The sequence below is a fragment of the Apodemus sylvaticus genome, chromosome 8 (assembly GCF_947179515.1).
Source record: "Apodemus sylvaticus chromosome 8, mApoSyl1.1, whole genome shotgun sequence".
In the NCBI taxonomy this organism is placed as follows: domain Eukaryota; kingdom Metazoa; phylum Chordata; class Mammalia; order Rodentia; family Muridae; genus Apodemus; species Apodemus sylvaticus.
The window spans coordinates 107,291,361-107,318,132 of NC_067479.1; the positions used below are offsets into that span (position 1 = coordinate 107,291,361).

Consider the following 26,772-nt stretch of genomic DNA (forward strand, 5'->3'; position numbering starts at 1 on the left):
GACTGACTCTCCGATACCACTCTTGTCCTAAATGATGTATTTCTGTTGCCTGGGATCCTAAGGCTACCTCAGTGATACACAAATTTCCATGGTTAATCAGGGTAGACTGTTCTCTGCATAGTCAAAGTTTAGAACCGTGCGGTATTTTCTGTGCTTTCTCTGCTTCCTACATACAGATGATGTGACTGACTGGCTTCTGGCCTCTGCTGCCACATTTGCCCTTCCTTACCCTGACAGACACTATTCGTCTTAGCCTGTGTTCTAGTGCTGTGAAGAGATGATGTGGTCATGGCAACTCTTAAGAAGAAAAGCATCTAATTGGGAATGGCTTCCAGTTTTCGGAGGTTTACTCCATTATCATTATGGTAGGAAGCATGGCACTACTTAGTCAGACACAGACACGGTGCTTGAGAAGTAGTTGAGAGTACTACATCCAGACTGGAAGGAAGCAGCAAGAAAAGGTCCTCAGGACTGGCTGGGGTTGCTGGAAGCCTCAAAGCCCATCCCAGTGGCATACTTCCTCCAGCAAGGCTCCACCTGTCCCAACAAGGTCACACCTCCTAATCCCTCTCAACCATTGAAATCTCTGAGCCTATGGAGGCTACTCGGGTCAAACCATTCAATCCCACTCCCTGGCCACCATAGGGTTGCAGTCATATCATAATGCAAAATGCATTTAGTTCAACTTCAAAAGTCCCCGAAGTCTATCACAGTCATGAAATTGTTTAAAAGTCAAAAGGTCAAACTCTTTTCTTGTAAAATCAAAATTGAAAAGCAAGTCACACACTTCTAACATATAATAGCAAAGAATAAACATTACCATCCCAAATGGGAGTAAAGGGGGCATTTGAGGAAATTCTAGACCAATGACTGAAAACTAGCAGGGTAAACTCTAACTCTGCATCTCCATGTCTGACATCAAAGTTCTCTTCATAGCTCCAACTTTTTTCAGCTTTGTTGAGTGCAACACATTTCTCTCTCTTGGGCTTTTCCACATTATTTCTACAGCTTTCCAAGCAATGACTCTGGCATCTCTCACACGTTGGCAGTCCAGACTTCACTTTTACAGCTTCACTCAAGGGCCTCTCTGGGCCCCCATACAAGCACTCTCTTGACAAGTCTGGCCTTGGCAGCTTTTCTTAGCTGTGGAGGAAGATTCCAAACCCCTTTCTTATATCCTTTCCTGGAAGGCCAGAACCATATGGCCAAAAGCTGCTGAGCTTTGTTGCTCGCTAGTACTAGATCATGGCCCCCTAATTCCTACATGCGCATCAGTGTTCAGTTTCCAGAGATCTCCTCCTAAGTTGGAAGCTTAGTTAGGTGTGGTCTTGACCTGAGGTGACCACTCCCTTTATTCCACCAGGCTTCCCTTTAAACTTATCTCCTTGAGCAATGGATACTTCCTGGTGCTCCTTTTCTCCTCAAACTGTATATTTTCCATTTTTCCTCTCAGTTTGTTTCTTTTCATTATAGATCGGCAAAAAGTGGTCACTACCAGGCAGCATAGTCAATATCAGACTGCCACAACATCTCCTCTGCCAATGCTATTAATCTAAAACTCTTTAATTTAGCCTCAGGAAGACATTTTTGGACAAAAGCAAAAGCAGCCACATTCTTTGCCAAAATATCACAAGGATGGTCTCTGGACCACTTACCAATATTCTTCTCTTCTGAAAAATTTTTAAGTGGGTCCCTACAGGTCAAATCACCCTGTCTTCCATGCTCCTACTAGGATGGTCCATTAAGCCTCACTTAACTGTTCAACTGCCTTTTGTAGTACACAGTCCCAAAGTGTTTCACATTTTTCCAAACAAAAGCATGGTTAGGCCTATGACAGCAATACCCTACTCCTAATACCTATGGAGCCATTCTTATTCAAACTACCACACCATCAATCTGGAACCATAAGCTAAAATAAACCCTTTTCCCTAAGTTCATGCTTTTGGTTCATGGTATTTTGTTACAGCAACAGAGATTAACTAACTCAAGACCTTTCAGAGTTTTGGGTCTTGTTTTAAGTCTTTGACCTGTATTGGTTGGTTTCTTATATGGTGAGTGAGAACAAAATTTAATTTTTGGCATGTACATACCCTGTTTGCCCAGCAAGACTTCTTAAAGAGACCCTTCTTCCATATATATTTTTGAAAACTTTATAAAAGCGGTTCTAGATCTTTGGCCTGATTTCTGGGGCCACTAATCTTTTCTACTGGGCTGTATGGTTTTATGCCAGTACAGGATGCTGTGGTTTCTGTGGCTCTGAAATGTGTCCTGAAATAATATATTGTGAGTTTTGCTCTTTTTGTTTGCAGTAGTATTGGTTAATACAGGGTCTTTTGTGCTTCCATATAAATTTCACAATTGCTTCTCTCTGGTGCTGTTCTGATGGGAAGCCTGTAGTTCTCTTTGGGCAGTGTGGACAACATTAATCCTTCCAACCTATGAATATGGGATTCTACATTTTAGTGTCATGTTCAATATATTTCATCCAGGAGCACCAGATTAAACAGGTACAAATGCATCTGGCTTTATGTGGTTTCCAGAAATTCAAGCTCAGGTTACTCAGTGAGCCATCGCCACCTCTCCATTTGCTTCCCTCTATTGCTTTGGGGTATGGTTTGTTCTTGCTTTTGTAAGCAACTATGACTATTTAGTTAAAATTTTAATTCCTTACATAGGTTCTGGATATTACAAAATACTTAGTACCACTTTTGCTGTAATCATAGATTTGCCATCTTTCCTTTCTTATGTATTTCAAGGAATTAAACATGTTTTTCTTTCTGATTTCAGTGATTCACTTGACCACTCAAAAGTGCCATGTGACAGACATGGTGGCACATATCTTGAATCACAGTACTTGGAAGGCAGAGGCAGACAGATCTCTGTGATTCTAGACCAGCCTAGGCTATATAATAAATTACAGGCCAGCTAACTACATAGAAAAAGCTGATCTCACAAAAAGAAAAAAATAGTCTAGTTACATCTTCATTTATCCTAAGATTTCTAAAGTTTCTCTTGTGAACTTTCATTCCACTGTGATCAGAAAAGCAACAGGGTTTGAAAGTGTAAAAACCTGTTCTGTGGCCCATCATATATATTTATTCCAGGAAATATTCTGTGTACCAGCAAAAGGAATATGTGTTCTACAGCTGTCAAATAGAATGCTCTGCAAATGTCCACTGAATCCATTTGATATATAGTACAGTTTAATACGAATCTTCATTTCCTCTTGTCTAGACGGTCTATCTACTGATGACAGCAAAGTCTTAATATGTCCTCTATTATTGTTTTACAGCCCATATCTCCTTTTAGGTCTAATAGTGTTTGCTGTATAAACCTCAGTGTGCCAACATAAGGTATTCAAAGATTTACAATCTTTATAGTCTTTATTATTTAGTGAACCTTAATGTCTTCTGTGTTTATCTTAAATTCTGTATTTTTTTTCACATATAATTATGTGAAACATAGACCTTCACTCTGGAGGATAAAATCTAGGAGCACACATGGCCTAAGATCAGTGGAGCAGCTGGGACAGAAGTCTTCCTGCCGCCATTGGCACCAGGGAGCCAGGAGACTCCACAGCCTTCTGTGCACAGCCTGCCAGGAGAGAGAGATCTCCCAGCAGCACTTTCACTTCTGAGCTCAGAGGACTAAGGACACAGGCTCACCAGGCCCACAGGAGGAAAAAACTCCAGCCAGAGACAACAATACCAAGTAGCACCAGAGATGACCAGATGGCGAAAGGCAAGCACAAGAACCCTACCTACAGAAACCAAGTACATATGGCAACATCAGAACCTAGTTCTCCCATCACAGCAAGTCCCGGATACCCCAAAGCACTGGAAAAACAAGAATTGGATTTAAAATCATATCTCTTGATGCTAATAGAGGGCTTCAAGAAAGACTTAAATAACTCCCTTAAAGAAATACAGGAGAACATTGGTCAACAGGAAAAAGCATTTAAAGAGGAAACACAACAATCCCTTAAAGAAATACAGGAGATCATGAGTTAACAGGCAGAAGCCCTTAAAGAAGAAACACAAAAATCCCTTAAAGAATTACAGGAAAAAACAAACAATCAAGTGAAGGAACTGAACAAACCATCCAGGATCTAAAAGTGGAAGCAGAAACAATAAAGAAATCACAAAGTGAGACATCTCTGGAGATAGAAAAACCTTGGAAGGAATTCAGGAGTCATAGATGCAAGCATCAACAACAGAATGCAAGCGATAGAAGAAAGAACCTCAGGTGCTGAAGATACCATAGAAAACATTGACTCAAAAGTCAAAGAAAATGCAAAATGCATGGTAACCCAAAACATCCAGGAACTCCAGGACACAATGAGAAGACCAAACCTAAGGATTATAGGTATAGACAAGAGCGAAGATTTCCAATTTAAAGGGCCAGTGAATATCTTCAATAAAATTATAGAAGAAAACTTCCCTAACCTAGAGAAAGAGATAGCCATGAACATACAAGAAGAAGCCTTCAGAACTCCAAACAGACTGGACCAGAACAGGAAGTCCTCCCAGCACATAATAATCAAAACACCAAATTCACTAAACAAAGAAAGAATATTAAAAGCAGTAAGGGAAAAAGGTCAAGTAACTTATAAAGGCAAACCTAACAGAATCACACCAGACTTCTCACCAGAGACAATGAAAGCTAGAAGATCCTGGACAGACCTCATACAGACCTTAAGAGAACACTAATGCCAGCCCAGACTACTATACCCAGCATGACTCTCAATCATCATAGATGGAGAAACCAAGATATTCCATGATAAAAACAAATTTTTTTATTCGATATAATTTATTTACATTTCAAATGATTTCCCCTTTTCTAGCCCCCCCACTCCCCGAAAGTCCCGTAAGCCCCCTTCTCTTCCCCTGTCATATCTGTCCACAAATCCAGCTCTACAAAGGATAATAGATGGAAAATGCCAACACAAGGAGGGAAACTATACCCTAGAAAAAGCAAGAAAGTAATCTTCTTTCAATAAACCCAAAAGAAGATACCCACACAAACATAAAAATAACATCAAAAATAACAGGAAGCAACAATCAATATTCCTTAATATATCTTAACAACAAAGGACTCAACTCCCCAATTAAAAAAACATAGACTAACAGAAATTTCTCGTGTAAATCTTCAATTTTATCAGAAAATCTTTGTAATTCCTCTTTTAATTAATTTAGTAACTTTTTTATGTCTACCATTTTATCTGCATTATCTTTCATGATAATCTTCAATTTTAATATGTCTTTCTATTTATTTCCTCTATTTTATCAGAAATGTTTTCAATGTAAATCTTTGATTTTATCACAAATGTTTCTCTTTTTCTTTTTTTTTATTCCATATATTTTTTATTTACATTTCAAATGATTTCCCCTTTTCTGGCCCCTCACTCCCCGAAAGTCCCATAAGCCCCCTTCCGTCCCCCTGTTCTCCCACCCACCCCTTCCCACTTCCTTGTTCTGGTTTTGCCCTATACTGCTACACTGAGTCTTTCCTTCTATTCCACCTTCAATTAATTTAGAAAGTTTTTATATCTACCATTTTATTTGTAAAATTTTCCATGAAATAGTAAATTTTAACGTGTTTGTCTATATATTTCTTGAATTTTACCACAAATATTTTCCATGTAAATCTTCAATTTTATCTGAAAATGTTCATAATTCTACCCTCAATCAACTTGGAATTATGTTTATGCCTATCATTTTATCTGTATAATTTCCATGATAATCTTTAATTTTAGCATGTTTTTCTATGTATTTCTTCAATTTTATCAGAAATATTTTCCATATAAATCTTCAATTCTATCATAAAATGTTTCTATTTCATGTTTCAATTGATTTAGCAATGTCTTTTATGTATACCACTTTACTGTTTAATTTCACATGAATATCGTCAATTTTAATGTGTTTTTCTATGTATCTCTTCTATTTTATCTGAAATATTTTCCATGTAAATCTTTAATTTTATCATATAGTGTTTTTACTTCCCTTTTCAATAAAAAAGGAAAAAAATTTATGTGAAACATATAAGCTGTTTCTGCTTGCTGGAGTATTCTACTTGCCTATCAATATACTTTTCTATGTGTGTGCTGGATGGTGAATGAGTTCTTGTTCTGTAGATAACTGTCGATCTTGCTTTTTAAACTATTTAGACAGCCCACATCTTTTACTAAGAGAATTACTAATGACTTCATGCAGATTAAAATTATTACTGAAAGGTATATACTTATGACTGCTATCTTACTGATTTTCTTCTACTTGATTTGAATATTCTTTGATTCTTTTCTTACTTGTGGACTGATGATTTACTTTATTTTTTTTTAATATTTTTATTTTCTATATTCTTTGTTTACATTCCAAATGATTTCCCCTTTCCCGGATCCTCCCTCCCCGTATGTCCCATAAACTTTCTTCTCTCCATCCATTCTCCAATCACCTCCCTTCTTTTTCTCTGTCCTTATACTCCCCTCCAAAGCTAAATCAATCCTTTCCAGGATCAAGACCCTCTCCATACTTCTTCATGGGAGTCATTTGTTATGCAATTTGTGCCTTGGGTATTCAGGGCTTCTGGGCTAATTAATATCCACTTATCAGAGATTGCATTCCATGTGTATTCTTTTGTGATTGGGTTATCTCACTTCGGATGATATTTTCCAGATCAAACCATTTGCCTAATAATTTTATGAATTCATTGTTTCTAATTGCTGAGTAGTATTCCATTGTGTAAATATACCACATTTTCTGTATCCATTCCTCCTTTGAGGGACATCTGGGTTCTTTCCAGCTTCTGGCTATTATAAATAAGACTGCTATGAACATAATGGAGCATGTGTCTTTATTGCATGCCAGGGAATCCTTTGGGTATATGCCCAGGAGAGGTATAGCTGGGTCCTCCGGAAGTGTCATGTCCAGTTTTCTGAGGAACACCCAGACTGATTTGCAAAGTGGTTGTACCATCTTACAATCCCACCAGCAGTGGAGGAGTGTTCCTCTTTCTCCACATCCTCCCCAACACCTACTGTCTCCTGAGTTTTTGACCTTAGCCATTCTGACTGGTTTAAGGTGAAATCTCAGGGTTGTTTTGATTTGCATTTCCCTAATGACTAATGATGTTGAGTACTTCTTAAGGTGCCTCTTGGCCATCCGAATTTCTTCAGGTGAGAATTGTTTAGATCTGTACCCCATTTTTAATAGAGTTATTTGGTTCCCTGGGGTCTAACTTCTTGAGTTCTTTGTATATATATTGGATATTAGCCCTCTATCAGATGTAGGGTTGGTGAATATCCTTTCCCAATTTGATGGTTGCCATTTTGTCCTTTTAACAGTGTCCTTTGCTTTACAGAAACTTTGTAATTTTATGAGGTCCCATTTGCCAATTCTTGATCTTAGAACATAAGCTATTGGTGATCTGTTCAGGAACTTTTCCCTGTGCCCATGTCCTCAAGGGTCTTCCCCAGTTTCTTTTCTATTAGTTTCAGTGTGTCTGGTTTTACATGGAGGTCCTTGATCCACTTGGAGTGAAGTTTAGTACATGGAGATAAGAATGGATCAATTCGCATTCTTCTGCATGCTGACCTCCAATTGAACCAGCACCATTTGTTGAAAAGGCTATCTTTTTTCCACTGGATGTTTTTGGCTCCTTTGTCGAAGATCAAGTGACCATAGCTGCGTGGATTCATTTCTGGATCTTCAATTCTATTCCATTGGTCCACTTGTCTGTCACTGTGCCAATACCATGCAGTTTTTAACACTACAGCTCTGTAGTATTGCTTGAAGTCAGGGATACTGATTCCCCCAGAATTTCTTTGGTTGTTGAGAATAGTTTTAGCTATCCTGGGTTTTTGTTATTCCAGATGAATTTGAGAATTGCTTTTTCTAACTCTGTGAAGAACTGAGTTGGGACTTTGATGGGGATTGCGTTGAATCTGTAGATCGCTTTTGGCAAGATGGCCATTTTAACTATCTAAATCCTGCCAATCCACGAGCATGGCAGATTTTTCCATTTTCTGAGGTCTTCTTCCATTTCCTTCTTCAGAGACCTGAAGTTCTTGTCATATAGATCTTTCACTTGTTTGGTTAGAGTCACACCAAGATACTTTATATTGTTTGTGGCTATTGTGAAGGGTGTCATTTCCCTAACTTCTTTTTCAGCCTGCTTATCCTTTGAGTACAGGAACGCAACTGATTTGCTTGAGTTGATTTTATAACCAGTCACTTTGCTGAAGTTGTTTATCAGCTGTAGGAGTTCTCTGGTGGAGGTTTTTGGGTCACTTAAGTAGACTATCATGTCATCTGCAAATAGTGATAATTTGACTTCTTCCTTTCCAATTTGTATCCCCTTGACCCCCTTATGTTGTCTAATTTCTCTAGCTAGAACTTCAAGTACTATATTGAAAAGATATGGAGAGAGAGGACAGTCTTGTCTAGTCCCTGATTTTCTCTCCATTTAGTTTGATGTTGGCTATAGGTTTGCTGTATATTGCTTTAATGATGTTTAGGTATGGGCCTTGAATTCCTGTTCTTTCCAAGACTTTTAGCATGAAAGGATGCTGAATTTTGTCAAATGCTTTTTCTGCATCTAATGAGATGATCATATGGTTTTTTTTCTTTGAGTTTGTTTATGTAGTGGATGGCATTGATGGATTTCCTTATATTGAACCATCCCTGCATCCCTAGGATAAAGCCTACTTGATCATGGTGGATGATCGTTTTGATGTGTTCTTGGATTCAGTTAGCAAGAATTTTATTAAGTATTTTTGCATCAATATTCATAAGGGAAATTGGCCTGAAGTTCTCTTTCTTTGTTGGATCTTTGTGTGGTTTTGGTATCAGCGTAATTGTGGCTTCATAGACCGAGTTGGGTAGAGTTCCTTCTGTTTCTATTTTGTGGAATAGTTTGAAGAGTATTGGTGTTAGGTCTTCTATGAAAGTCTGATAGAATTCTGCACTGAAGCCATCTGGTCCCATGCTTTTGGTTGGGAGACTTTCTATAACCCTTTTTATTTCTTCAGGTGTTATGGGACTGTTTAGATGATCTATTTGATCCTGATTTAGTTTTGGTGTCGGATATCTGTCTAGGAAACTGTCCATTTCCTCCAGATTCTCCAGTTGTGTTGAGTATAGGCTTTTGTAGTAGGATCTAATGATTTTTTGAATTTCTTCAGTTTCTGTTGTTATATTTCCCTTTTCATTTCTAAGTTTGTTAATCTGGATACTGTCTCTGTGCCCTTTGTTTGGTCTGGCTAAGGGTTTATCTATCTTGTTGATTTTCTCAAAGAACCAGCTCCTGGTTTTGTTGATTCTTTTTATGGTTCTCTTTGTTTCTACTTGATTGATTTCAGCCCTGAGTTTGAGGATTTCCTGCCTTCTACTCCTCCTGGGTGAAATAGCTTCTTTTTGTTCCAGGGCTTTCGGGTGTGTCATTAAGCTGGTAGTGTATGCTCTCTCCATTTTCTTTTTGGAGGCACTCAGGGCTATGAGTTTTCCTCTTAGCACTGCTTTCATTGTGTCCCATAGATTTGGGTATGCTGTGTCTTCATTTTCATTGTGTTCTAAAAAGTCTTTAATTTCTTTCTTTATTTCTTCCTTGACCAAGGTATCATTGAGTAGAATATTGTTCAGTTTCCACGTGTATGTAGGTTTTCTGTTGTTTTTGTTGCTATTGAAGACAACTTTTACTCCATAGTGATCTGATAGGAGGCATGGGATTAGTTCGATCTTCTTATATTTGTTGAGGTCTGTCTTGTGACCAATTATATGGTCAATTTTGGAGAAGGTACCATGAGATGCTGAGAAAAAGGTATATTCTTTTGTTTTAGGATAGAATGTTCTATATATATCTGTTAAATCTAATTGGTCCAAAGCTTCAATTAGTTTCACTGTGTCCCTGTTCAGTTTCTGTTTTCCTGATTGGTCCATTGAGGAAAGTGAAGTGTTGAAGTCACCCACAATTATTGTGTTAGGTGCAATGTGTGCTTTGAGCTTTAGTTAAGTTTCTTTTATGAATGAGGGTACCCTTGCATTTGGAGCATAGATGTTCAGGATTGAGAGGTATTCTTATTGTATTTTTCCTTTGACCAGCAAGAAGTGTCCCACAGTCTCTTTTGATGACTTTAGGTTGAAAGTCAATTTTATCTGATATTAAAATGGCTACTCCAGCTTGTTTCCTAAGACCATTTGCTTGTAAAATTGTCTTCCAGCATTTTACTCTAAGGTAGTGTTTGTCTTTGACCCTGAGGTGTGTTTCCTGTATGCAGCAAAATGTAGGGTCCTGTTTACGTATCCAGTTGGTTAGTCTATGTCTTTTTATTGAGGTATCGAGTCCATTGATGTTAAGAGATATTAAGGAATGGTGATTATTACTTCCTGTCATTTTTGATGTTATTTTTAAAATTTGATTGGTTAACTTCTTATGGATTTGGTGAAAGAAGGTTACTATCTTGCTTTTTCCAGGGTGAAGTTTCCCTCCTTGTATTGGTGTTTTCCTCCTATTATCCTTTGTAGGGCTGGGTTTGTGGATAAACTTGGGTAAACTTGGTTTTGTCATGGAATATCTTAGTTTCTCCATCTATGGTGATTGAGAGTTTTGCTGGGTATAGTAGTTTTGGCTGGCATTTGTGTTCTCTTAGAGTCTGCATGAGATCTGCCCAGGATCTTCTAGCTTTCATAGTCTCAGGTGAGAAGTCTAGTGTGATTCTAATAGGTCTTCCTTTATATGTTACTTGGCCTTTTTCTCTTACTGTCTTTAATATTCTTTCTTCGTTTAGTACATTTGGGGTTTTGATTATTATGTGACGGGAAGTATTTCTGTTCTGGTCCAGTCTGTTTGGAGTTCTGTAGGCTTCTTGTATATTCATGGGCATCTCTCTCTTTAGGTTAGGGAAGTTTTCTTCCATAATTTTATTGAAGATATTTGCTGGCCCTTTAAGTTGTAAATCTTCACTCTCATCTATGCCTATAATCCTTAGGTTTGGTCTTCTCATTGTGTCCTGGATTTCCTGGATGTTTTGGGTTACAAGCTTTTTGCATTTTGCGTTTTCTTTGACTGTTGATTCAATGGTTTCTATGGTATCTTCAGCATCTGAGATTCTTTCTTCTATCTCTTGTATTCTGTTGTTGATATTTGCATCTATGTCCCCTGATTTCTTCCCAAGGTTTTCTATCTCCAAAGTTTTCTCCCTTTGAGTTTTCTTAGTTGTTTCTACTTCTGATTTTAGATCCTGGATGGTTCTGTTTAGCTCCTTCACTTTCTTGTTTGTGCTTTCCTGTAATTCTTTAAGAGATTTTTGTGTTTCCTCTTTCATGACCTCAGCCTGTTGACCAAAGTTCTCCTGTATTTCTTTAAGTGATTTTTGCGTTTCCTCCTTATTGGCTTTTGTATTCTCCTGAATTTCTTTCAATGATTTTTGTGTTTCCCTTGTAAGGGCTTCTAACTTTTGATCCATTTTCTCCTGAATTTCTTTAAGTATGTCCTTCATGTGTTCCTCTACCAGCATCATGACCAGTGATTTTAAATCCAAATCTTGTTTTTCTGGTGTGATGGGGTATCCAGGGCAAGCTGTTAAAGGAGAATTGGGTTCAGATGCTGCCATATTACCTTGATTTCTGTTAGTGACGTTCCTGTGTTTGCCTTTTGCCATCTAGTTCTCACTGGTGTTAGTTGATCTTGTCAATGCTGGACTCACCAGTGCACGCTGCCTCTTCTCAGCTGACCTCTGGTGCACAGCTGACCTCCTGCACTGCCTGGAGACAGGGTGCTGTGGCCCAGTCTGTTCAGATCCTGAAGCAGACACCTGAAGACTCCCACCCTGGGCCTGCTGGACTCACCAGAGCACACTGACTTTTCCCAGCCGGCCTCCTGGGTGCCCCTCTGGCCTCTTGCAGAGTGTGGAGATGTGGTATTGTAGCCCGGGCTGTTCTGGATCCTGAAGCGGAGATCTGAAGGCTCCCACCAGAGGCCTCAGGGCTGGAACCTAAGCTCTGTGGTTCCGACCCACTGGAGCAAGCTGTGTGCTCCCAGTCTGCCTCCGGGTGCACACCAGGCCTCTTGCACTTCCTGGAGGCTGAGTGCTGTGACCCAGGCTGTTCAGATCCTGAAGCAGACACCTGAAGGCACCTGCCTGGGGCCTGCTGGACTCACCAGAGCACACTGACTCCTCCCAGCTGGCCTCCCAGGTGCCCCTCTGGCCTCTTGCAGGACCTGGAGATGTGGTGTTGTAGCCCAGGCTGTTCTGGATCCCAAAGTGGAGATCTGAAGGCCGATGATTTACTTTATTGATAATATTTCTATTTTGTTTTGTATTTATCTTTTGAGTAGCTCTTCTTTGAGTAAGTTATACTTTCCAAACTATCAACCTGTCTTCCTTCCCTTTCTGGATCCACGAATCTCTAAAACACCTTTTTAAAGGCTGGTTTCGTAGACACAAATTCCTTCAGATTTTGCTTGTCTTGGAAAGTCTTCATTACTTATTTGCTTTTGAAGAGCAGCCTTGACAGATACAGTAACTTAAGTTGACAATTATTTTCTCACTCAGGACTTAAAATAGAAGTCTTCCATTTGGTAATGGTGGAAAAGTGATGTGTTTGGGTGTCAGGTTGACAAGGAGTGGACTTTTGATGATTAATTGTCATTGACAATTTTACTGAATCACCTCCCACTGTATCTATGAGGGTAGTTCTAAGGATCCTTAATGGGGCAGCATCATTCCATGGACTAGGGTTCTGTTTAAGTAAAAAGGAGGAAATAAATTCAGACATAACATTCCTCTCTGCTTTCTGACTGTGGGGGTCACCTCAGATTTCTGTCACTATACCTTTCTGGTCATGATAGACTGTATCCCTTCCAACTATATACCAAAATAAGCTCTATCTATCTATCTATCTATCTATCTATCTATCTATCTATCTATCTATCTATCTACCTACCTACCTATCTATCCATCTAACTTTTTAAGATTTTATATGTATTATTGTTTTGCCTGTATGCCTATACGTGTATGAAATGTGTGCCCACTACCCAGGGAGGTCAAAAACAAGTATTAGACTCCCGAGAAGAGGGTTAAGAGATGGTTGTGAACTCCCATGTGGGTGTTGGGAAATTAACCCGGGGCCTCTGAGAGAGCAGTAACTGCTATTTAGCACCAAGTCACCTCTACAGCCCCAACTGTTCCTTTGTTTTTTTTGTTTGTTTTTTATTAGGTATATTCTTTATTTACACTTCAAATGTTGTCCCCTTCCTGCTTCCCCCTCCTCCAAAAATCCCATAAGCCATCTCTGCTTCCCCAATCAACCCAACCCTGCTTCTCTGTCCTGGTATTCCTCTACAGTATGGCATCAAGTCTTTCCAGGAACAAGGGCCTCTCCACCATTCGGTGTCCAACAAGAGCATCCTCTGCTGCCGATGTATCTGTAGCCTTGGGTCACTCCATGTGTACTCTTTGGTTGATGGTTTTGTCGCTAGGAGCTCTGAGAGTACTTGGTGACTCATATTGTTGTTCCTCCTACGGTGCTGTAAACCTATTCAGCTCCTTGGGTCCTTTCTCTAGCTCCCCCATTGAAGACCCTGTGCTCAGTTCAATGGCTGGCTGAGAGTGTTCCCCTCTGTATTTGTCATGCACTATGAGAGCCTCCCAGGTGACAGCTATATCTAGCTCTGGTCAGCCAGCACTTGTGTGCACCCACAGTAGTTTTGTACAAAACCTACAATAGGTTTTGTAACTGTATATAGGATGCATTCCTGGGTGGGGTCCAACTGTCCCTTTGAAACTTTCCTTTATTGGGCATTTTGTCATAGCAACAAGAGACCTAATGCTCATGCTTTCTCAGCCTACAGAGTTTCTACTGAGAAATCTACTGTTAGCTTAGGGAAGTTTTCCTTGGTACTTTTCTCTTGAAGATTTTTATATCTGTCCTTCTTGACTATTTGATACGTTATGGCAAGGATCTTTTCTTGTCACAAGTCTACTTGGGGTTTTATATGCTGTGTGGTTTTCTTTTTTCTTTCTTTCTTTCTTTCTTTCTTTCTTTCTTTCTTTCTTTCTTTCTGCTGTGTGGTTTTCAAGATAAGGGAAGCTGTCTGCTATTATTTAATTCAATAGACTTTCTATATTCTTACTCCTAATCCCTTCTTCTTTAGGCATACCAGGAATAGATTCTGGTCAATTGAAGTGATCATATCCCGAGGACCTGGAGGGCTCCCTTCATTGTGTCCCTACCCCTTATAGAACACAAAAAATTGAAAATCGTGTAAAGCTCCAACATCCGTTTGCTCCATCTAGTCAGTGGGTGGAGCTCTCCACTGAGCTTCTCACTCACACCCTGCACTGGCTTCCTTACGATGTTTAACTGTTTAATTAGAATCTACAGGACATTGTCGAACTCCTTTAAGTCGTTTTTCTTATTTATCAAGCATCTCCTCTATTTAGGTACTTTGGGGACCTGTTACTAGAGTTAATGTCTTTAGTATGTATAATAATTCCTGGATATTTCACATTTCTTTTGTTACTGTGGTGATATCTGAACATCTGGTAGAATGGTGTTTTCACTTTTATGGGCTGGTTCTTTTTGGTTAGTGACTTTCTCTTAAAAAGTATCTTGTGGTATCAGTTTGTTATGCAACACTGATTTTATTTGCAGCTATGTACCATAGTATAATACTTCTGTAACTTCTTTGGGTGTTATTAGTGCAATGTTGGCATACTTCATATCATATAAGAGACCCACAATCTCCGCGAGCCATATAGAAATGTAGGCACCAACAGTTCACTCTGTGTGGTGTACACAGTGTATGGGCTACATCCTGTACAACTTCTGCTTGTGGTTGTATTGGTAGTGAGATGTAGGTTTCACTAGGCATTGCTGATACCAACTTTGATATTTGTCAGTCACCAGCCTGGGCTGTACCAATTGTGAAAATGGTCCTGAAGCACTTATACAGTGTGTGCAGGCACAGGCACTTCACAAGAACAGCTGGTTCAGAAATCCAAGTACTCTTTCTATGGTAATCACACTGAGCCATCTCAGTTGCTTTTGATCAAAGCCTGGGGCCTTCGGACAATGAACACCACAAAAGTACGGCACGTGCACACACCTGAGGAGGAATGATGAGCATGTCTCTTCTCTCCTCCCTCCCATCCTTTAAGCTACAATAGGCCCCAGAGATCAGTCAGCAATGAAATGTGTCGGGATACACAGAATTCTCTCAGCTAAAGTGTTTGCAGAACAAATAAGAACAGAGACCACTGCTAGCAATGGGTAAAGTTTCTTTCCCTCCATCCTCTTCTCAGGTTATGCACCTTTGGAATAGAATTATAGTTAAAGCTCTATAGTTTTTTTTTTTTAAAGACTTCTTAGCATGCTTTTATGACTACATGTGGATATGGGAGCAGGGACAGATTCACACCATATTCCATATACCTTAATAGTGATCATAGTTTTCGTTGGGTGCTGAGGATGGGGATGGCAGATGGGTAAGTGCCTTTACAATTGGCCCCAGAGAGAACTACCCATGATGGGCCATTGTTTGTTCTTGGATAGCCCCAGTCCTTGAGCAGAGCCTCCTATTTCCCTCTGTGCTGTGGCAGCCATTTCCATTCAGTAGGTTTGTAACAGAAGCATCCCACAGAGCCACACTGCTCCATGCACAGCCGTTTGCTGAGCCAGCACAGTGGGTGTCTATGTGCTCACAGCCTGGGGATGTGAAGGACCTTCGCTCTTCCTTGCTCTGCAGCCACTGTAGGAATGCTGTGGATCCAGCCTCAGTCCAGCCCTGATTCCTTCCTGGGACATGCTATAACTAAAGGTAGGAGAAGGGAGAGGGAAGAAAACACATGGCTGTCATTCCAACTCAGGCATGCACAGCCGGCTACTCTTCCTAGAGCTGTCCACATTCAGACTGTAGGTTCCTTCCCAAGACAGTTCCTACAGCACACCGAGAAATCACTGAGATGATGTGAAATCCTTTTCAGGTTGGGCTACAACCTGGGAAGGTTGTGAGTTTCCAATAGCTAGCATAGCTAGTTTCCATGATAGCAGGTTGCTGGAAGTCTTTTTCCATATTCCTGAAGAGGAGCATCCACTGTGGAGTCTGAGTGGTGGGCACTGGTGTATTTCATTTCTTTTTGACTGTGGTTTGATCCTAGGTTTCTGGATCTTAAAATGTTTCCATTTTTTATTACTTATTTCAGTAATCTCTCATGATTTGTATGCAGCTATGCACCTGTCATTTGGTTCTTCCTGAGGGGCAGGTGAGTGCTGGGTACCTTTGTGTAGATAATTTGCCATCTCTTCTTGAGATAATTTAATAGAATTCTGACCTTCCACTGGATGACCATGTAAAAAGTTGTAAGGTTATTTTTTTCCTTGCTTTACTTTCCTTGCTAGTTGTAAATCCAAACAATTTACTCCTGTTAATTTTTAGAGGCAAGTAAGAGAGTAAATTAGCCTGGATTGTAGTAACAGAATTAACCCTTTGCAATAAAGAGTCAAAAGCAGCTACAGAAATAAATGCACTTATAAATATGTCGGAACCCATGATTATGAAATCAGACTATCTTACCTTCTTTTTGCACCACAACAGCACAGATATCCAGGGAATGGCTGGGGCTTCTCACTCAGTAGTAGAACTTGCCTAGTGTGCACAAAGTCCTGGGTTTAATCCCCAACCCTATGTGCCAGGGGAGGGTGCAGGGGGGTGGGTGGTAAGCGACTAGTAAGTCAGTTAACCAGGAGTCTAGGATTTTAGACCTGGCATCTCCACTAAAAAGCCTGAGGACTGTGGGCTAAGGAGATGGCTCAGTGGGTTATTAAGTGCTTACTCTAGAAGCATGAGGACCTGAGCTTGGTTTCCCAGCACCCCTGTGAGAGCCTGGCATGGGTGTAACCCTAGCACTGGGGGTTAGAGCACTGTAACCAGAGCTGACAGCTTGTTGGGGGAACAGCTGAGCTGAAATGGTGAACCATTTCAAAGCCTGAACTCCCAGGCTTCCAGTTAGGGAGACCCACTCTCAGGACTGCAGGAGACAGAGAAAGGGAGCCGATTTCTTGTATTGACCTCCATATGTGTGGCATAGGTTACACACCTGCATATGTGCATACAGCACACACACACACACACACACACACACACACACATGCAGGGGGGAATAAGAGAAACCTTTTGGGGGCCTTAGCATTTTCATTCTATTGAAAAGCAGGAAATTAGTAAGATTTATGGATTGCCTATAACTGAAAACTGAACTGCTAGAGGTTTTTATGTATGCTAACACATCACTTGTGAAAATATGGCTGATTTGTATATTTATTTGAAATCACTGTGGCATATCAATAATAATGTACTACTTTTTAATAATGCCCAGATATTTTATTTCCATATTATAAATCAATAGCATTTAACCTTAGGGGAAAAGAGAGATTGTATTAAGCAGAGCAGATGCTTCTATTTACTGCTAACAAATGCAGCCCACCTCCAACTATACTGAGAATTCATTGTCATTGTTTTGAACCGTTTATTGTAATAGCCTTTTAAGTATGAAGCAGATAGAAAACGTAAGATCACTAAAGTCTTCCAATAAACAGGGAAACTGCTTGGATTTAATTAAAGTAGTCTTCGGGGAGTTCTACTACAGGCTGAGAAACAGTTTTCATCTCCGTTACATGTTGTGCTCCATGGCTTCAGTCCAGCCTTGAAAATCACTTTTATGACCATTTTGAGAAAGTTTGCTTCTCCTTCCCCTTATGTAACCCTCCTTGTTGACAGAGTTATCATCCTGTGAAGTGTGGCTAGGAGAAACTTGCTTCACACATGGGAGGGAGAGTGGAAGAGAAATTACGGCCACTCAGCAGTGTTTCAGAGACAGGACCGAGGAAGCAATGCTGACCAAAGCCCTTTCCTAATTATTTTTGTCTACTTTCTTACTGTGATCCTTTCTCTTCTTTGTTCTTTTTTTTTCTGCTTATAGCAACATACAGTTATCAGAACATTTCACTACAGAACAATACAACCAATCTCCTTAAGAACTTGCCATGCATATACAATTCTTGGTATTATGGAGATCACAAATAATGTCTAAGATGTAGTCCTTGCCTTCAAAGACATCATGTCTACAAGTAGGAAGACACCTAGGAAGCAGAAACTTATGACAAGCAGAGGACCCGGGGAATAGCCTGAGAGGATCAATATAGGATCCAATGAGAAATATCTCCCACAGGCTCATGTTTGAACACTCAATCCTCACTTGGTGCCACTGTTGGGGAGTAGGGATTTTTCTGGGGCAAGTGTGTTCCTGAGTTTGGAGGTTAAATGCCAGGCCCCCACTTCCTTTTTTCTCTCTGTTTCCTAACTGGTAGTCTGGCCTCCCACACCTGCTGCTATGCCAGGAGAGTATGTGAGGAATTCAGTACCAAGGTGACTAAAGCAAGGGAGGGGGATGGAGAAGGCTAAGGAGGAGAGCTAGCTAGGAGCAGCCTCAGATGCCCATGATGCCCAGTGACAACCAACCCTGTAGGGAGCTCAGATGGAGCTCAGAATGCCCAAGACCAACTTTAATAACTTAAAATAGAGATTCCAATCATTGTTTAAATTAAAGCAGATACCCAGTTACCTTAAACAGACTCCAAATGTGACCAAAACCTGCAATGTCATGTTCAGTTAACTAAGTCTTACTGTCTAGCTTTAACAAGGTGATTGAACTACACCTGTGGACCTCAACCTTTTGGTGAAGCACTGGCTCCTGTACTCATCCTAAACATATGAACGTGCTCATTTCAATATGTATGTAAGATTTGAAAGTGGGAAATTACATTGTTGTTTCTGAGGTAACAGAAGTAATACAGACCCATTTCAAAATCAATATCACATCATTTTAAACATTCTTTTACCTAGCTCTGAAACTTTATTTCTATGAATGGAATCCTAAGAGTGACTATACCATCTCACCAACTTTGAACCACCTTTGTCCTCGCACTTTTCCTCCTCCCTGCTGCCAGCGCACACAACATAACAAACAGAAAACAGCAAAAGGAGTTCAAAGGTTTAGAAATAACAACAGGAAGCTACCATCTATGGATTGCTATGGACCAAGTACTATATATATGTAAACAAAACATATACAGTACTATATATAGTATATATATATATATACTATATATATATGGACCAAGTACTATATATGTAAATAAAGCATATATAGTACTATATAAAGTATGTATAGTATATAATATATATAGTATATATACTATATATATATGGACCAAGTACTATATATCTGTAAATAAAGCAGAGTTCAACTAGCTCTGCTGCAGTCTATTGTAATGTCTTGGCAGTATCTTCAAATGGGTCAGACAGCTCAAAGTTTAATGATAGCCTCATCAGAATGCAAAATGATCAGGCTCTCAAAGATCACATGTTCTGGTTAGAGTTGGGGCTGATGGTAGATGCTCAGAAGTAAGATGACCACTGTGGCATAAATGCCATAAAGGTTCCATAGATGCTATCATAAGATGCACTTACTAAATGTTCTAAAGTCTCTCAATCTATGTGTTCAAATGCCCATTATTAGGGGCCAGAGATGGATCATCAGTTAAGAGTGGGTACTGCTCCTGTAGGGACCCATGTTCAATTCCCAGCTCCTGTGTCTGATGGCTCACCAACTGCCTGCAACTCCAGTTCCTGGAGACCTAATGCCTCTGGCCTTCGGGGAATCTACCCTCAGGCACGCAAACACACACAGATATGTTTCTTTATAAAGACCCATAATTAATAGAAATTTTTTTCAAAATCAAAACCTATATTTTCCCATAGTAGGAATTTTTCTTGTGTTATATTTGCCAAGTTAATCAAAGCCAGATAAATTCCATGATATTACTTATGTACTAAAAAAGAGCATCTTCATGCTATAAAAGTTTTATATATATATATATATATATATATATATATAATGTCCCATACATGAAAACATTAAGCATGATCATGCATTTATTAGTAAGACTATGTAAATCCCATGACATTTCTGTAACTGTTTCAAATTGCTTTTATTTGAATATTTATAATTAACTATCAGAACAAATAGAAAATACGGTGAGACCGAATGAGATGCAAAGCAGTGAAACTATATCTCCTGATGACAGAAATATATATGATAGATAGATAGATAACAGACAGATAGAACTATGTGTCACAACATTGAAGACTCATTCTCTTGAAAGGAGATAAAAGAAAAGGAGATCAATGGGGGTGTGTACTTGCTAGGTCATCCTGAATGATCCCCTGAGGGAAAGTGAAGTACAGCCTAACGTGTCAGAGAACAAAGCTGTCAATCACACACAGCTTCCAGTCTCCAGAATATGCATCTGTGGCCGCCCCCTGGAACCGACCGAGACTATAGTGTGAGCTCTCTGGCTGCCCATGGGTAGACTCCAGTTTCAGCACTGCAGCAGGAAAGCGCCTCTGTCTCCTTGACCTGAAATCTGTTCATTTTGGTAGAGGACCCCGAGCCAGCAGTGACCCAAGCCTCCTAGGAAAAGCTCCTTTCCGGGGTCTCTCTTCAGGAACTAGTGCCATGAAATTTTCTTAGGCAAATTTCTTAGGCAAATAAAATATTTCAGATGAATGCTTGAAGTATTAAACATCACTGTATTCTCATCTGAGGAGATGTAGAAGTTATAAATCACAGTGAGTGGATATTCATCTCTTCCCTGTTGTGCAGGTCACACCCAGAAGGTTCAGTACCTTACCTAGAATCACCATGCTAATAAATAGCCAGTCTCTCTTAAGCTCATGGAGGCCCGACCACAGCACCCTGACTTACACCCCGACTACTACTAAGAAGCAATTACTAACTACACAAAGCTTGAAAAATGTGTAACCTTTTATTATAATTTTTCAGAATAAGAGTTCTTCCAATTATATACATATGTGTAATTTTTCTGTTGCTGGCATTTCATTTTCATTTTGAACAAATATCTCGGTTACATAAAGGATGCTACAAAATAATTTAAATAAGTAAAGAAAGCCAAATTAAGACACGAGGAAAGACCTTTTCCAAGCATGTTTAACAAGTAAAGCATATGACATCTGATTTAGATACCTGTCACATGTGTTATCTAAAACTTCTACATGAAACCTATTTTAAGGCATGCAAATTTAATACGTTGAGAGAGTCAGTATGCAAAGCATCTGAAAGCGCTCTCTTTACTAATGCACGTAACAAAGTGTACTGATTATGCAAGTACATTTAATTGGACATAATTAAAATAATGAGATTTAAATACTGATGATTTTAAAAAGAAAAAAATAGAAGGTGGGATGAGACCTGAGATGCATTGAGAATGATAAAGAGGCATGCACTGCTGCTCCGGTAGACAGCACTTGCATAAAGCTGCTGCTGCTGCCGCTCTGCTGCTCCTGCTGCTGCCCCTGTCATTTCCCCCTGCGGTTTACAGGTGGTAACAGATAAAAGATTTCACAGAAGGAAAAAAGGATTTCATTGAATAATATAGTACTTTGCGTTTGGACACCGTCTCTTTTTACAACTAACTTGGGAGTGAGACAGCAACCATTATGCTTTTCAAGGGAAGGCATCAAAATGACCAAAGAGATTAGGAAGCAAATTTCCCACAATGGCTTGTGCTTGGTTAAATGGACACAATCTCAAAAGCTTTTGCCAATGTCACCCTGACCGGAAGATACCAAATCCAGGTATTCTCTCAGTTGTGTGGGCCGTCAAAGGCCAAGATGATGTGAGGTAGACGAAGGGAACAGGAGAGACTCTACAAGTGGGTCTGCTGTTTCCTCATTGGCCCAGGTAGGAAAAAGCAGAACAAAATCTTTTCTGACTTCTTTGTCTGCCTCACTAAGCACAAAATAGAAAAGGTCATGTAAGTGAAACTTTCATTAAGTTAGCCTGAGGGTAGAGCTTTGTCTGGTAGGATGTTTCAATTTTCTATAATACAGAATTGGGAAAGGCAGCTTTGAAGTCTACACGACCCTAAAACTTCTTAGGAAAGGCAGAGAAACACTGTCTACAATTAACTCTGACCATAAGCAAGTCACAGTCCCACTGACTGAGGAAGAACAGATATGCACATGTAGCTGTCATGCCCAAGGCTATGCACCAGGGCAATGGTCACACAATGGAAAGATTCTGGAATAAACATAAACCCCAGGCGGAATTCTAGGTTCTATTCAGGAACAATTTCCACATCAGACTGCTGCAGTGTACCATCAAAGGATGCTGAAGCTACACACTCTTTTTGGGCTCTTTCTTTAAAAAAAAAATCCTAATGTTTCCTTCTTACCTTTGTCAGATTCTAAACCCAAGCAACACCCTCAGGAGCTGAGGGCCTAATACATGAAGCCTTGTAGTAATAACATCCTCTAAGACCCGTGGGCTGAGAATTTTAACCTTTACCAAGAGCACATCAAGTCTAACACATGGGCTTTCACAGCATTTTCACCCCACATACTGAAAAAGGCACTGGCTGATCTGGCTGGAAAAAAAAAATCACTGGCGACATGACAGTCCAAAATCTCAGGATTCACTGAGATAACATCAGAATCAGGACAGAGCAAACAACTAACACAGCTCAACAGTGTCTGCTCAAATGAGTGCAGAATCATTCGACATGATTGATGGCATGAGGCAGAGCAATGGTGGATTTCTATCCAAGATGCAGTTAGGTCTCATCCAGCAACCCAGCCAGGTTCGGGGTCCTCCTGAGCGCCAGGAGTCTGCGCCTACAACTGCTGGCCAAGAGCGCATCACAATACAGTGTAGCAAGTTACAAAAAGGAAAAGAGTTTCACAAAGCTGTTGTTTAGTCAGGCCAGTTGGACATAGTTACACTAAAATACTTCGGAAAACTGCAGCTAATACCACAAGTGATGCAAATCAAAATGACCTTTGTTAAAAAGTAGGGGACAGGCTGGCAGCAAAACTGTGGGCTAACACCCATACTGAAAAGTAGGATTCTGCTACTACAGTGCAAAATACATGTGCTGGGACAGTGAACCTCTCCTTGAATCTTGTAATGGTCTGTAGCCATCTTAGCCATGAGTACAAGATGTTCTTTGATGTTTAAAAGAAATCGAGGTCTACACAGGAAACAAAGTAAACAATCAACAAACAGGTTGTGCTCTTGAATTTTCTAAAATGATTAATAGGAAAATCAACAATAGCAAAAAGTTCGAGTCAGCATTCATTTCCTTCACAGCAGTGAAGTGGAAAGAGCCCGGCAAGAAGGCCTTTTCCTTCCTTGTGTATACTGTTAGGAGAAGTCCCTGGCGATGTGCGAGGCTTTGCACCTTCATCTTGTGCTAAGATTCAAATGGAGGATTTTCTCCTTATCTACGATCACTGTATGTGTATAGTCAGCAAAGCATCAGTATGGCAGGGAAGGCCATGGGGCAGTGATGTGGAGAGCAGGTTCTCCCCATCCACTAAGCATCTAAACCCCGGCTCCAGGAATTAACAGAACTATATGCTCTGACCAGTCCCTTCATCTTTTAGATTTAACCAATGACCAAATGGCTAACAGTAATGACCTGCCAAGCAGCTTATTTTTTATCTTTATTAAACTAAGATAAGCAAACTATCTAGAATGATAATGTAACTCCTAGATAGATCATGTTTAATAAGTAGAAATCATTACTACCTTGCATTAATTTTCTAATATAGTATCTTCTATAATGTACCTGTGAAGAGTTGTTACTTGTAGGACCATAAAAGGCAGCCTGGGTCTGGTTGAGCTAAGGCTTAAACCCTGATGACCCGGCAGGGGATATGACACCAGGTTCCTGGTGCAAGGCTACAACTCTCTATAGATTTGTGGCCATCAGTCATGTAAGGGCAATGCCCCAAGTCCCTCCACAGGTAGAGGATGTGGCCACAGGTCACACTGACTCAAGACAGACCTCCATTTTCATGAGGTAGCTAAGGCTTGGAGGCTTTAGGCAATAAACTCTCCTTCCCAGACATTCCTCCCTGGAGAAGGTATTCACCTCAGGCCCACCCTGAGAAAATGGGGTATGGTTTACCCATTGACACTCTCGGCCATGACAATAAGGGCCTTAAAGCCATGGACTGTCTCTTTTCATTGGGATCTGCCATGGGGAGCAATGGAACAGGTCTCCCTCTTAAGAGCTTCATCTAATCTCCAGCAAGAGGCTTCTCTGCTCTCCCAGACCCAGCTTGCACCAAGCCCAGCCACCCTACGAGCAAGCCAAGGACTCTCCTCCCTGCAGAACGTGGGACCTCAGACTGCACTCCCCGACCCACAGAGTGGTGTCCAGAGGCTTCACACAGCCTGACGCCCACCTCCGGTGTGGGATAAGCACAGGCAAAACTCCCCCATATCACCTCCCCGAGTGGACTGAGCCCCGTGGTGGGGTGGACTCGGGACACACCAATAACCCAACAGTTACTGTCATGTCGCTCCACAGGTGAGACGAATTACATAATCTACCACTAAGTTTCCCTGAGTTCCACTGTAGATCTGTGTCCTTCCTTCTACCCTTCACTTCACAGTCCCCATGAACGGAACTTGTTCTTCTGTCACCCTAACATTTATTGAGAAGTAAACAGATCTTTTGCTCTCAGAGAACAATGGATAAGGACAGATTAGACTCTGCACTCAATAGTACACCACCATCTTGCCCATGCACCCATGTTTCAGAAGCACTGGTAAGTGGCAGAATGGTGTGCTGAGTCTAATAACACAGTCTTGTCTTCATAGAACTCAAAACTCTCACTGCTCAAGTCCATAATTAGGTTTTTTCAGGATAAAGGGGCCTAAGAGATGAGGCTCAATTAGTTTGAAGGGAGGATAAAAAAAACAGCCTCTTGGAAGAAAAAGTTCTTCAGAGTAGGAGCTTGCTTGGAAGAGTAGGGAACAGAAACCAATTGTGCACCAGACTCTAAAATGGGGTCATCCCTGGCTTACAACAAAGGACCAGAGTCATGAGGATGGGAAGACATGGTGCCTGAGCAGTACACACAGAGGGGAGGGTCTGAGAGGAGAGAAGGACGGACCAGGAGACACACAGACAGAATGGTAAGACCATAGGAGTTCATCTATGGCTCACCTATGGAAACTCCCACTTGTTTTCTTGAGACAGCCCACAGTGACTGCAGTCAGTGTAGACACAGTAGAGGGAGGAAGCTGGGGAGTCCAGAGGAAAGCTGGAACAACCCAGACAATGGTAATGGTGTTTGGGAAGTAGGAAAAACAGCAGTGGGGGTGAGGAGACCAGCACAGATTCAAGGTATTTTAAATCCCGAGGCAGCAGACTATCTGACAATACTAGGTCTTTAGTAATTTCTCACTGAATGAAGAAGCCCTCAAGCTGAGCAGCTGCTGGTTCTAAAGCAACCCCCAGATCCTGTATCTCATCCTCCTGTGCACAATAAATCATCCGGGCAGCATACAAGACACAGAAGAGTCTGAGGAAATGATGGCTGAACTCCTAAACTAGCGGGCAAGACTACACTCATGAAAAGCTCTTGATGTATAACAAAAACCTTTGTGAAACAAAATGCCTTTCCCTGATCTGACAATGGAGAAATTTAGAAGCCAGATGTGGTTCTGCTAGGTGGCTTTCCAAGCTTGTTAGAGAAATATATTATTTAAAATAGCCTAGGGCTATGCTGCCAGGAACACTGCAACAGGAAGGGCACTGAAAGAAAGCCTTTTCATTTAAGGCAAGGGGGAAAACGTGTTAGAAGGAAAATCTATACCTATCATTCTGTCTTCCTTTTGTTGAAAACATGGTCTCTCTCATTTCTGCACAAAACAGAACTCCTTTGACTCTCAGTAACAAATTCTGTCCATATAGGATATAAACCAGCACAGTCTAGTGAGGACAGAGACTGTTCACCCAAGCCACTGAATAATTTTAACGTTTTTTTTCTAGGAGAGCTTACTTCCCTAGAATTATAAAACCAAAAATCATTTAGAAAATCACCTCACTTTCCATGTGGACATGAGAACACAGGAATCAATTATTATAGTGAACCATATTTGCAATCATTAATCCCAACTCATCTCAAAACTGCTGCCCATCGTGAAACAGGCTGAGAGCACTAGCAATATGGCGGCAAAGAGTAGTTGGGTTGACTTAGGTACCATCTTCTCTCCTGCTAGGACCAGGTTAAAGATACCTGTTGGCTTTTTAATAATTAAAGCTTTAATTGCCATTTAAATGAGCTAAGACAGTGTGTCACCTAGCCTAGGATGATATGCTCAAGTCCTTGTGTACAAATAAAGGTTAATTTTGCCAAGAAAATAAGAGGTCCTCATTAGAATTAGATTAGCCAGGAATCCTGTTCTAAGGCCAGCCAGGACTCACAGGTCTCTGATCAAAAGGCTGACTAGGAACACCTTTAACACTGCTTTGAAAAAGCTGGAAGTGTGGGTGGTGAGATCCAGGTAAAAAGGAAGGCAGAATCAGGTCTATACGTAAATACCTTTACAAGCTTGAAATATAAATTGCCTTCTTTCAATTCAGAAATCACTTTTTCCTGTGCTGCAAATAAAGCTTTCAGCAGTACTTTCTGAGTCTTTAGAGTCCCGAAAATGTTCTTTTTGCAGAAGCCGGGAAGTGGTGCCTACGAGTGCCAAACAGTACTTTGGTCCCCTCTCTCTTTCTCTCTAAGAACTATTTTAAAGAACGGTGGTGGCTATGGAAGATGATAAAAGATCTTACAAGCTCACAGGGACTTAAGGTTGAGTAAAACCTTAAGTCCATTTGTCTCTCTTTACTCAAA

General features: G+C 40.4%; 1 protein-coding gene across 1 annotated transcript in view; it reads right to left on the reverse strand.

Annotated features, from left to right (window-relative positions):
• Nucleotides 1-26,772, reverse strand: part of Cfap20dc (CFAP20 domain containing) — a 263,394-nt gene that overhangs the window by 222,935 nt on the left and 13,687 nt on the right. The window lies entirely within an intron of this gene.